The sequence below is a fragment of the Rhinichthys klamathensis genome, unplaced genomic scaffold (genome assembly GCF_029890125.1).
Source record: "Rhinichthys klamathensis goyatoka isolate OS25496 unplaced genomic scaffold, OSU_Roscu_1.1 h1tg000019l_1, whole genome shotgun sequence".
NCBI lineage: Eukaryota > Metazoa > Chordata > Actinopteri > Cypriniformes > Leuciscidae > Rhinichthys > Rhinichthys klamathensis.
This window is the reverse complement of record NW_026606570.1, coordinates 1,953,621-1,968,092: the sequence shown is the minus strand read 5'-3', so window position 1 is coordinate 1,968,092 and position 14,472 is coordinate 1,953,621.

Sequence of the window (14,472 nt, the reverse complement as noted above, 5' to 3'; positions counted from 1 at the left end):
CATTGGCCAGAAATGTGTTCAATATGTCAAATGTAGACTAATATATGGTTTATTTAGCATTAAAAGAAGTCTATGAGAACACATAGTAAGTTAGACTGTGATAACATTTTGGCCAGAAATATGTTACTGTAACTGTCTTGCCAGAAATATGTTCAGTAGGTCAAGTTTGGACTACTGTCTGGCTGCTGAAACATTAGAAGAAGTCTATGAAAATGTTTAGAAAGATCAAGTTCAATGATTCACTGACAAAAAATATGTTCAAAAGGTCAAATTTGGCTGAAGAAACATCAGAACAAGTCTCTATGTTTAGAAAGTTCAAGATTAAGGACTCTTTGTCCAGAAATCTGAGAAATCTGCTCATTTGTTATGTAAGTCAAAAATGGACCACTCTCCTGCTGATAAAACATCAGAAGGAGTCTATGAGTATTAATAGAAAGTTCAAGATTAAGGATTCTTTGACCAGAAATGTGTTCATAAGGTCAAATATGGTCTAATCTATGGTTGAAGTAAAAACAAAAGAAGTCTATGAGTATTTATAGTAAGTTAGCCTTTGATAAGACCTTGGCCAGAAATATGTTAAGTAGGTCAAATATGGACCACTCTCTGGCTCATGAAACATCAGAAGGAGTCTATGAGTATTTATAGAAAGTTCAAGTTCAAAGACTCTTTGGACAGAAATATGTTAAGTGGGTCTAATATGGACAACTGTCTGGCTGATGAAACATCAGGACTCTATAAATATTTATAGAAAGTTCAAGTTCAAGTTCAAAGACTCTTTGTCCAGAAATGTGTTTATAAGGTCAAATATGGTCTAAACTATGGTTGAAGTAACATCAAAAGAAGTCTGAGTATGCATAGTAAGTTAGCCTTTAATAAGACCTTGGCCAGAAATATGTTAAGTAGGTCAAATATGGACCACTGTCTGGCTGATGAAACGTCAGGAGTCTATGAGTATTTATAGAAAGTTCAAGTTCAAGTTCAAAGACTCTTTGTCCAGAAATGTGTTTATAAGGTCAAATATGGTCTAAACTATGGTTGAAGTAACATCAAAAGAAGTCTATGAGTATGCATAGTAATTTAACATATTTCTGGCCAAAGTCTGTTCAAAGTAGGTCAAATATGGACCACTGTCTGGCTGATGAAACATCAGAAGGTGTCTATGAGTATTTATAGAAAGTTCAAGATTAAGGACTCTTTGTCCAGAAATGTGCTCATAAGATCAAATATGGTCTAATCTATGGTTGAAGTAACATCAAAAGAAGTCTATGAGTATGCATAATAAGTTAGCCTTTGATAAGACCTTGGCCAGAAATATGTTAAGTAGGTCAAATATGGACCACTCTCTGGCACATGAAACATCAGAAGGAGTCTATGAGTATTTATAGGAAGTTCAAGTTCAAAGACTCTTTGGACAGAAATATGTTAAGTGGGTCTAATATGGACCACTCTATGGCTGATGAAACATCAGAAGGAGTTAATGTATAGTATGTATAGAAAGATCAAGAACAAGGATTCTCCAGCAAGGTATATGTACAAAAAGTCATATTTGAACTACTGATGAAACTTCAGAAAGAGTCTATTATTATGCATAGAAAGATCAAGATTAAAGACTCTTTGTCCAGAAATGTGTTCATAAGGTCAAATATGGTCTAATCTATGGTTGAAGTAACATCAAAAGAAGTCTATGAGTATGCATAGTAAGTTAACATATTTCTGGCCAAAGTCTGTTCACAGGCTAAGTAGGTCAAATATGGACCACTCTCTGGCTGATGAAACATCAAAAGGTGTCTATGAGTATTTATAGAAAGTTCAAGATTAAGGACTCAATGTCCAGAAATGTGCTCATAAGGTGAAATATGGTCTAATCTATGGTTGAAGTAACATCAAAAGAAGTCTATGAGTATGCATAGTAAGTTAGCCTTTGATAAGACCTTGGTCAGAAATATGTTAAGTAGGTCAAATATGGACCACTCTCTGGCACATGAAACATCAGAAGGAGTTAATGTATATGTATAGAAAGATCAAGAACAAGGATTCTCCGGCAAGATATATGTACAAAAAGTCATATTTGAACTACTGATGAAACTTCAGAAAGAGTCTATTATTATGCATAGAAAGATCAAGATTAAAGACTCTTTGTCCAGAAATGTGTTCATAAGGTCAAATATGGTCTAATCTATGGTTGAAGTAACATCAAAAGAAGTCTATAAGTATGCATAGTAAGTTAACATATTTCTGGCCAAAGTCTGTTCAAAGGCTAAGTAGGTCAAATATGGACCACTGTCTGGCTGATGAAACATCAGAAGGTGTGTATGAGTATTTATAGAAAGTTCAAGATTAAGGACTCTTTGTCCAGAAATAGCTCATAAGGTCAAATATGGTCTAATCTATGGTTGAAGTAACATCAAAAGAAGTCTATGAGTATGCATAGTAAGTTAGCCTTTGATAAGACCTTGGCCAGAAATATGTTAAGTAGGTCAAATATGGACCACTCTCTGGCACATGAAACATCAGAAGGAGTCTATGAGTATTTATAGAAAGTTCAAGTTCAAGTTCAAAGACTCTTTGTCCAGAAATGTGTTTATAAGGTCAAAAATGGTCTAAACTATGGTTGAAGTAACATCAAAAGAAGTCTGAGTCTGCATAGTAAGTTAGCCTTTGATAAGACCTTGGCCAGAAATATGTTAAGTAGGTGGTCCACTGTTAAATGTTAAATATGTTAAGCATAAACCACTGTCTGGCTGATGAAACATCAGAAGGAGTCTATGAGTATTTATAGAAAGGTCAAGTTCAAGTTCAAAGACTCTTTGGACAGAAATATGTTAAGTAGATCTAATATGGACCACTCTATGGCCGATGAAACATCAGAAGGAGTTAATGTATAGTATATATAGAAAGATCAAGAACAAGGATTCTCCGGCAAGATATATGTACAAAAAGTCATATTTGAACTACTGATGAAACTTCAGAAAGAGTCTATTATTATGCATAGAAAGATCAAGATTAAAGACTCTTTGTCCAGAAATGTGTTCATAAGGTCAAATATGGTCTAATCTATGGTTGAAGTAACATCAAAAGAAGTCTATGAGTATGCAAAGTAAGTTAACATATTTCTGGCCAAAGTCTGTTCTAAGGCTAAGTAGGTCAAATATGGACCACTGTCTGGCTGATGAAACATCAGAAGGTGTCTATGAGTATTTATAGAAAGTTCAAGATTGAGGACTCTTTGTCAAATATGGTCTAATCTATGGTTGAAGTAACATCAAAAGAAGTCTATGAGTATGCATAGTAAGTTAGCCTTTGATAAGACCTTGGCCAGAAATATGTTAAGTAGGTCAAATATGGACCACTCTCTGGCACATGAAACATCAGAAGGAGTCTATGAGTATTTATAGAAAGTTCAAGTTCAAGTTCAAAGACTCTTTGTCCAGAATGTGTTTATAAGGTCAAATATGGTCTAAACTATGGTTGAAGTAACATCAAAAGAAGTCTGAGTCTGCATAGTAAGTTAGCCTTTGATAAGACCTTGGCCAGAAATATGTTAAGTAGGTGGTCCAGTGTTAAATGTTAAATATGTTAAGCATGAACCACTGTCTGGCTGATGAAACATCAGAAGGAGTCTATGAGTATTTATAGAAAGGTCAAGTTCAAGTTCAAAGACTCTTTGGACAGAAATATGTTAAGTAGATCTAATATGGACCACTCTATGGCTGATGAAACATCAGAAGGAGTTAATGTATAGTATGTATAGAAAGATCAAGAACAAGGATTCTCCGGCAAGATATATGTACAAAAAGTCATATTTGAACTACTGATGAAACTTCAGAAAGAGTCTATTATTATGCATAGAAAGATCAAGATTAAAGACTCTTTGTCCAGAAATGTGTTCATAAGGTCAAATATGGTCTAATCTATGGTTGAAGTAACATCAAAATAAGTCTATGAGTATGCAAAGTAAGTTAACATATTTCTGGCCAAAGTCTGTTCTAAGGCTAAGTAGGTCAAATATGGACCACTGTCTGGCTGATGAAACATCAGAAGGTGTGTATGAGTATTTATAGAAAGTTCAAGATTAAGGACTCTTTGTCCAGAAATAGCTCATAAGGTCAAATATTGTCTAATCTATGGTTGAAGTAACATCAAAAGAAGTCTATGAGTATGCATAGTAAGTTAGCCTTTGATAAGACCTTGGCCAGAAATATGTTAAGTAGGTCAAATATGGACCACTCTCTGGCACATGAAACATCAGAAGGAGTCTATGAGTATTTATAGAAAGTTCAAGTTCAAGTTCAAAGACTCTTTGTCCAGAAATGTGTTTATAAGGTCAAATATGGTCTAATCTATGGTTGAAGTAACATCAAAAGAAATTTGAGTATGCATAGTAAGTTAGCCTTTGATAAGACCTTGGCCAGAAATATGTTAAGTAGGTGGTCCACTGTTAAATGTTAAATATGTTAAGCATGAACCACTGTCTGGCTGATGAAACATCAGAAGGAGTCTATGAGTATTTATAGAAAGGTCAAGTTCAAGTTCAAAGACTCTTTGGACAGAAATATGTTAAGTAGATCTAATATGGACCACTCTATGGCTGATGAAACATCAGAAGGAGTTAATGTATAGTATGTATGGAGAGATCAAGAACAAGGATTCTCCGGCAAGATATATGTACAAAAAGTCATATTTGAACTACTGATGCAACTTCAGAAAGAGTCTATTATTATGCATAGAAAGATCATGATTAAAGACTCTTTGTCCAGAAATGTGTTCATAAGGTCAAATATGGTGTAATCTATGGTTGAAGTAACATCAAAAGAAGTCTGTGAGTATGCAAAGTAAGTTAACATATTTCTGGCCAAAGTCTGTTCTAAGGCTTAGTAGGTCAAATATGGACCACTCTCTGGCTGATGAAACATCAGAAGGTGTCTATGAGTATTTATAGAAAGTTCAAGATTGAGGACGCTTTGTCCAGAAATGTGCTCATAAGGTCAAATATGGTCTAATCTATGGTTGAAGTAACATCAAAAGAAGTCTATGAGTATGCATAGTAAGTTAGCCTTTGATAAGACCGTGGCCAGAAATATGTTAAGAAGGTCAAATATGGACCACTCTCTGGCTCATGAAACATCAGAAGGAGTCTATGAGTATTTATGGAGAGTTCAAGTTCAAAGACTCTTTGGACAGAAATATGTTAAGTGGGTCTAATATGGACCACTCTATGGCTGATGAAACATCAGAAGGAGTTAATGTATTGTATGTATAGAAAGATCAAGAACAAGGATTCTCCGGCAAGATATATGTACAAAAAGTCATATTTGAACTACTGATGAAACTTCAGAAGGAGTCTATTATTATGCATAGAAAGATCAATATTAAAGACTCTTTGTCCAGAAATGTGTTCATTAGGTCAAATATGGTCTAATCTATGGTTGAAGTAACATCAAAAGAAGTCTATGAGTATGCATAGTAAGTTAACATATTTCTGGGCAAAGTCTGTTCAAAGGCTAAGTAGGTCAAATATGGACCATTGTCTGGCTGATGAAACATCAGAAGGTGTCTATGAGTATTTATAGAAAGTTCAAGATTAAGGACTCTTTGTCCAGAAATGTGCTCATAAGGTCAAATATGGTCTAATCTATGGTTGAAGTAACATCAAAAGAAGTCTATGAGTATGTATGGTAAGTTAGCCTTTGATAAGACCTTGGCCAGAAATATGTTAAGTAGGTCAAATATGGACCACTGTCTGGCTGATGAAACGTCAGGGGTCTATGAGTATTTATAGAAAGTTCAAGTTCAAAGAGTCTTTGTCCAGAAATGTGTTTATAAGGTCAAATATGGTCTAAACTATGGTTGAAGTAACATCAAAAGAAGTCTGAGTCTGCATAGTAAGTTAGCCTTTTATAAGACCTTGGCCAGAAATATGTTAAGAAGGTGGTCCACTGTTAAATGTTAAATATATTAAGCATGAACCACTGTCTGGCTGATGAAACATCAGAAGGAGTCTATGAGTATTTATAGAAAGGTCAAGTTCAAGTTCAAAGACTCTTTGGTCAGAAATATGTTAAGTAGATCTAATATGGACCACTCTATGGCTGATGAAACATCAGAAGGAGTTAATGTATAGTATGTATAGAAAGATCAAGAACAAGGATTCTCCGGCAAGATATATGTACAAAAAGTCATATTTGAACTACTGATGAAACTTCAGAAAGAGTCTAGTATTATGCATAGAAAGATCAAGATTAAAGACTCTTTGTCCAGAAATGTGTTCATAAGGTCAAATATGGTCTAATCTATGGTTGAAGTAACATCAAAAGAAGTCTGTGAGTATGCAAAGTAAGTTAACATATTTCTGGCCAAAGTCTGTTCTAAGGCTTAGTAGGTCAAATATGGACCACTGTCTGGCTGATGAAACATCAGAAGGTGTCTATGAGTATTTATAGAAAGTTCAAGATTGAGGACTCTTTGTCCAGAAATGTGCTCATAAGGTCAAATATGGTCTAATCTATGGTTGAAGTAACATCAAAAGAAGTCTTTGAGTATGCATAGTAAGTTAAAATATTTTTGGCCAAAGTCTGTTCAAAGGCTAAGTAGGTCAAATATGGACCACTGTCTGGCTGATGAAACATCAAAAGGTGTCTATGAGTATTTATAGAAAGTTCAAGATTAAGGACTCTTTGTCCAGAAATGTGCTCATATGGTCAAAAATGGTCTAATCTATGGTTGAAGTAACATCAAAAGAAGTCTATGAGTATGCAAAGTAAGTTAGCCTTTGATAAGACCTTGGCCAGAAATATGTTAAGTAGGTAAAATATGGACCACTCTCTGGCTCATGAAACATCAGAAGGAGTCTATGAGTATTTATACAAAGTTCAAGTTCAAAGACTCTTTGGCCAGAAATATGTTAAGTAGGTCAAATATGGACCACACGGCTTATGAAACGTCAGAAGCACTCTGTGAGCATGTATAAAAAGATCAAGTTCAAGAACTCTCTGGCCAGATTTATGTACAAAAGATCAAATTTGAACTACTGAATTAACATCAGAACATGTCTTTATGTTTAGAAAGTTAAAGGTAGAGGACTCTTTTGGCCAGAAATATATTCAAGGATAAAAGCAGAAAACAACTAACTAATTTTGCTGTTCATTGAAGAGATTACGTGTGTTTGTTGCATTGCATTGTAATATCTATTTTACTATGTGTATTGGAGATAAACCATCTGTGCTGCTTGCACAGCAATGCACACAAGAACTATACTTTTTCGGTTGTGCATTGAGATAACATAAGCAGGGATTCATTGAACATAATCTTAAAACTTAAAACTAAAACTTAATCTAAAAACTTACTGAATTCGTCGTGCTATAAAGTATAATACTATGCTAAATATGCTATCTTTCATAGCATTCATAAACTAACTTGTTTCGTTTTGCAATGAAGAGATATTGCATTACATATGAGTGGTTGCATCGCAACGCATACAGAACTAATTTATTCCCATGTGCATTGAAGAAGTAGCACATGACATACCGGTATGTGATGTTTCATTGCAATCCATGCACGAGATAAATGAATCCGCTATGCATTTATTTGCATGCAAAATCTAACTTATTTCTGTGCATTGAAGAGTACAACATATGTGCTTGTAGCATAGCGCTGCATCCAGGACCTAAGTTTACTGACTTTATGCATTGAGGAATCACAGTAGTGACATGGTCTTTTTCATTGAACTGTATACAATAACTAACTTATTCTATTGTGAATTATTCAATCTTCGGTTGTGTATTCTTCAAAGTTAGATCTTGTAATGCAATGCAACAGCACACATGTATTTTCTTCAATGAACCGCAAAATGAGTTAGATGTTGTATGCATTGGAATGCAAAAGCACGTGTTGTGACATCCGAAAGTGGGTAACACAACATGCATGCTTTTGCATTCCAATGCATAAAACAACTAACTCATTTTGCTGTTCATTGAAGAGATTACATGTGTGTTGTTGCAATGCATTGCAAGATATTACTTGGAGATAAATCATCTTGCTGTTGCATTGCAATGCATACAAGAACAAACTTATTCCGATGCATTTTACTGTTGCTCTTCTAGTGCATTGCATACTCAGTCTAACTTATTTCACTGGGCAATTAAGAGATATCGCATAACATATGAGCTGTTGCTTTGCAACGTATTCCATTGCAAAGCTATGCATTTTGCACAGCAATGCATAAAGAACTAAACTCATTCCGTTGTGCATTATTCACGCATGTTGAGTTACCACTTCGGATAGCACAATATGTGTGCTTTTGTATAGCAATGCATAAAGAACTAAACTCATTCTGTTTTGCATTGAAGATATAACATCTGGACTGTTTCATTGAGCATACTCAATCTAACTGAATTCGTTGTGAAGTGAAATACATGAAATATGCTATCTTTCATGGTATTGCATAAAATAACTAATTTGTTTTGTTTTGAAAGGAAGAGATATTACATTACATATGAGCAGTTGCATCGCAACTTACACAGAATTATTTAATTCCCCTGTGCATTGAAGAAGTAGCACTGACATACTTGATGTTTCATTGCAATCCATGCACGAGACAAATTAATCCGTTGTGCATTTATTTGCATGCAAAAGCTAACGTTTTCATTTTGCATTGGAGAGATACAACATATGTGCTTGTTGCATAGCGCTGCATATAGGACCTGAATTTACTGACTGATATGGTCTGTTTCATTGAACTGTATACAATAAACTAACTTATTCCGTTCATATACAATAACTGAATTATTCAATCTTCTGTTGTGCTTCTTCAGAGTAATTTAGATCTTGCAATGCAATGCAACGACAAATATGTAATCTCTCCAATAAACAGCAAAATGAGTAAGGTGATGTATGCATTGGAATGCAAAAGCACGCGTGTTGACATCCGTAGGCTAAACAACATGCATGCTTTTGCATTCCAATGCATAAAACAACTAACTAATTTTGCTGTTCATTGAAGAGATAAAACACAATATGTGCTCTTGCACATATGAAAGTTATAGAGTTATACTTAGTCTAACTTATTTCGCTGTGCAATGAAGAGATATCGCATACCACATGAGCTGTTGCATCGCAACGCATACAGAAGTAATTAATTCCCTTGTGCATTGAAGAAGTAGCACATGACATATGTGATATTGCATTGCATGTACGATATAAATTAATCCGTTGTGCATTTATTTGCATGCAAAAGCTAACGTTTTCATTGTGCATTGGAGAGATACAACATATGTGCTTGTTGCATAGCGCTGCATATGGGACCTGAATTTACTGACTGACATGGTCTGTTTCATTGAACTGTATACAATAAACTAACTTATTCCGTTCATATACAATAACTGAATTATTCAATCTTCTGTTGTGCTTCTTCAGAGTAATTTAGATCTTGCAATGCAATGCAACGACAAATATGTAATCTCTCCAATAAACAGCAAAATGAGTAAGGTGATGTATGCATTGGAATGCAAAAGCACCCGTGTTGACATCCGAAAACTTAACAACATGCATGCTTTTGCATTCCAATGCATAAAACAACTAACTAATTTTGCTGTTCATTGAAGAGATAACACATATGTGCTCTTGCAGATATGACGTAATAGAGTTATACTTAGTCTAACTTATTTCGCTGTGCAATGAAGAGATATCGCATACCACATGAGCTGTTGCATTGCAACGCATACAGAAGTAATTAATTCCCTTGTGCATTAAAGAAGTAGCACATGACATATGTGATATTGCATTGCATTGCATGTACGATATAAATTAATCCGTTGTGCCTTTATTTGCATGCAAAAGCTAACGTTTTCAGTTGTGCATTAAAGATATAACATATAACATATGACCTGTTTCACTAAACTGATTTTTAACTAACTTATTCCGTTGTGCATTATTCACGCATGTTGAGTTACCACTTCGGATAGCACAATATGTGTGCTTTTGTATAGCAATGCATAAAGAACTAAACTCATTCTGTTTTGCATAGAAGATATAACATATGCACTGTTTCTTTGAACATACCCAATCTAACTGAATTCGTTGTGAAGTGAAAAACATTCAATACTATCTTTCATAGTATTGCATAAAATAACTAATTTGTTTTATTTTGAAATTAAGAGATACTGCATTGCATATCAGTTGCATCGCAACATATATACAGAACTCATTCCCCTGTGCATTGAAGAATTAGCACATGATATAAGTGATGTTTCATTGCAGTGCATGCACGATATAAATGAATCTGTTGTGCATTTATTTGCATGCAAAAGCTAACTTATTTCATTGTGCACTGAAGAGATGCAACTTATGCTTTGCTGCATTGCACTGCAACTTCCATTGTGCATAAAATACATAAAATTCCCCTTCGGATAACACAATATGCGTGCTTTTGCATTACACTGCATAGAACAACTAAATCATTCTTGTGTGCATTGAAAACATAACATAAAAGGAAAGCAGTCGTTTTATTGCACGGTATACAAAAACTTCCGTTGTGCAATCTTCATTCTGCTATTGTGCATTCTTCAGAGTGTTAGATCTTGCAAGTTAGCATGAGTTAGATGTTGTGTGCATTGGAATTCAAAAGCACACAGTTGTGATACCCAAAAGGGAGATAAACCATATGTGCAAACTGCAAAGCATTGCAAAGCATACTAGAACAACACTCATTCATTGTGCATTATACACTGTATACAAGAACTAACTTAATCCGTTGTGCATTCATGAATAATGTATGTATTGTATACAAAAACTAACATCCTCCGTTGTGAAATGGAGAGATAAAAACGCAATATAGTAATGTTGCACTGCATCGCATACAATATCTAAATAATTTGATATAGCACAACATAAATTGCAGTACATGCAGACAACTACGAACTTGTTCCGATGTTCATTGAATAGATACCACACCATGTGTGCTCTTGCATTGCACTGCTAAATCTAGCTAAATTGACACGTGGATTTAAGAATTGACAAATAATAAGGTATCTTTCATGGCAATTAATTCCATTGTGCATTGAAAAGATACATGACAATTTCACTGTTTCATCGAAATCTATACAAGAACGAATGCAGCCATCGAGTAGTTCAAATATGACATTTTGCACATATTTCTGGCCAAAGAATCCTTGAACTTGATCTTTCTATACATACTCATAGACTCCTTCTTGATGTTTCATCAGCCAGACAGTGGTCCATATTTGAACTAAACATATTTCTGGCCAAAGTCTTATCAAAGGCTAACTTACTATGCATACTCTTAAACTTCTTTTGATGTTACTTCAACCTTAGATTAGACCAGATTTTTCCTCATGAACACATTTTTGGACAGAGTCCTTATTCTTGAATTTTCTATACGTCACTCTGAAGTTTCATCAGCCAGACATATTTGGCCCACCTAACATATTTCTGGCCAAAGAGTCATTGAACTTGAACTTTCTAAAAATATAGACTCGTTCTGATGTTTCTTCAGCCATCCAATGGTTAAAATATGATATTTTGAACCTATTTTTGTCCTGAGAGTCCTTAAACTTTCTTTAAATACTCATAGACTCCTTCTGATGTTTCATCTGCCAGACAGTGGTTCATATTTGACCTAATTAACATATTTCTGGCCAAGGTCTTATCAAAGGCTAACTTACTATGGATACTCATAGACTCCTTTTGATGTTACAACAACCATAGATTAGACCGTAATTAGTCCTTAATCTTGAACTTTCTATAAATACTCATAGACTCCTTCTGATATTTTATCAGCAGGAGAGTGGTCCATTTTTGACCTTCTTAACATATTTCAGGCAAAACTCTTATCAAGGGCTAACTTACTATGCATACTCATAGACTCCTTTTGATGTTACGACAACCATAGATTAGAACATAATCTATGGTTGAAAGAGTCCTCAATCTTGAACTTTCTAAAAATACTCATAGACTCCTTTTGATGTTTCATTAGCCAGACAATGGTCCATATTTGACCTACTTAACATATTTCTTGCCAAAGTCTTATCAAAGGCTAACCTACTATTTATACTTATAGACTTCTTTTGATGTTACTTCAACAATATATTAGACCATATTTGATCTTATGAACACATTTCTGGAGAAAGAGTCCTTAATCTTGAACTTTCTATACATACTCAGACTCCTTCTGATGTTTCATCAGTAGTTCAAATGTGACTTTTTGTACATATATCTTGCCAGAGAATCCTTGAACTTAATATTTCTATAGATACTCATAGACTCCTTCTGATGTTTCATCAGCCAGAGAGTGGTCCATATTTTACCTACTTAACATATTTCTGGCCAAAATCTTATCACAGACTAACTTACTATTTATACTTCTAGACTTCTTTTGATGTTACTTCAACCATATATTAGACAATATTTGATCTTATGAAAACATTTCTGGACAGAGTCCTTAATCTTGAACTTTTATACATACTCAGACTCCTTTTGATGTTTCATCAGTAGTTCAAATATGACTTTATGTAAATTTTTCTTGCCAGAGAATCCTTGAACTTGATCTTTCTATACATACTCATAGACTCCTCCTGATGTTTCATCAGCAAGAGAGTGGTCCATATTTGACCCTTTTAACATATTTCAGCCCAAAAAGTCTTTGAACTTGAACTTTCAATAAATAATAGACTCCTTCTGATATTTCATCAGCCAGACAGTGGTCCATATTTGACATACGTAACATATTTCTTGCCAAAGTCTTATCAAAGGCTAACCTTCTATGCATACTCATAGACTTCTTTTGATGTTATTTCAACCATTGATTAGACTATATTTGACCTTATGAACACATTTCTGGACAAAGAGTTCTTAATCTTGAACTTTCTATCTATACTTATAGACTCCTTCTGATGTTTCATCATCAAGACAGTGGTCCATATTTGACCCACTAAACACATTTCTGGCCAAAGAGTCTTTGAACTTGAACTTTCAATAAATAATAGACTCCTTCTGATGTTTCATCAGCCAAAGAATGGTCCATATTTTACCTACTTAACATATTTCTGGCCAAAGAGTCTTTGAACTTGAACTTGAACCTTTATAAATACTCATATTCTCATTCCGATGTTTCTTCAGCAAGACAGTGGTCCACATTTGACCTACTGAACACATTTCTGGCAAAAGAGTCCTCGATTTTGATCTTGCTATTCATTCTCATAGACTCCTTCTGATGTTTCATCAGTAGTTCAAATATGATATTTTGAACCTATTTTTGGCCTGAGAGTCCATGAACTTTCTTTAAACACTCATAGACTCCTTCTGATGTTTCATCAGCCAGACAGTGGTCCATATTTGACCTACTTAACATATTTCAGGCCAAAGAGTCTTTGAACTTGCACTTTCTATAAATACTCATAGACTCCTTCTGATATTTCATAGATTAGAGCATATTTGACCTTATGAACACATTTCTGGACAAAGAGTCCTTAATCTTGAACTTCCTGTACATAATCATAGAATCTTTATGAAGTTTCATCAGTAGTTCAAATACGACTTTTTGTACATATATCTTGCCAGAGAATCCTTAATCTTGATCTTTCTATACATAGTCATTGACTCCTTCTGATGTTTCATCAGCCATACAGTGGTCCATATTTGACCTACTTAACATATTTCTGGCCAAGGTCTTATTAAAGGCTAACTTACCTTGCATACTCATAGACTTCTTTTAATATTACTTCAACCATAGATTAGAGCATATTTGACCTTATGAACACATTTCTGGACAAAGAGTCCTTAATCTTGAACTTTCTGTACATAATCATAGAATCTTTATGAAGTTTCATCAGTAGTTCAAATACGACTTTTTGTACATATATCTTGCCGGAGAATCATTGAACTTGATCTTTCTATACATACTCATTAACTCCTTCTGATGTTTCATCAGCCAGACAGTGGTCCATTTTAGACCTACTTAACATATTTCTGTCCAAAGAGTCTTTGAACTTGAAATTGAACTTTCTATAAATACTCATAGACTCCTTCTGATGTTTCATCAGCCAGACAGTGGTCCATATTTGACTTCCTTAACATATGTCTGTCCAAAGAGTCTGAACTTGAACTTGAACTTTCTATAAATACTCATAGACTCCTTCTGATGTTTCATCAGCCAGACAGTGGTCCATATTTGACTTCCTTAACATATGTCTGTCCAAAGAGTCTGAACTTGAACTTGAACTTTCTATAAATACTCATAGACTCCTTCTGATGTTTTATCACCAGGAGACTAGAGTGGTCCATTTTTGACCTACTTAACATATTTCTGGCCAAAGTCTTATCAAATGCTAACTTGCTATGCATACTCATAGACTTCTTTTGATGTTACTTCAACCATAGATTAGAGCATATTTGACCTTATGAACACATTTCTGGACAAAGAGTCCTTAATCTTGAACTTTCTGTACATAATCATAGAAT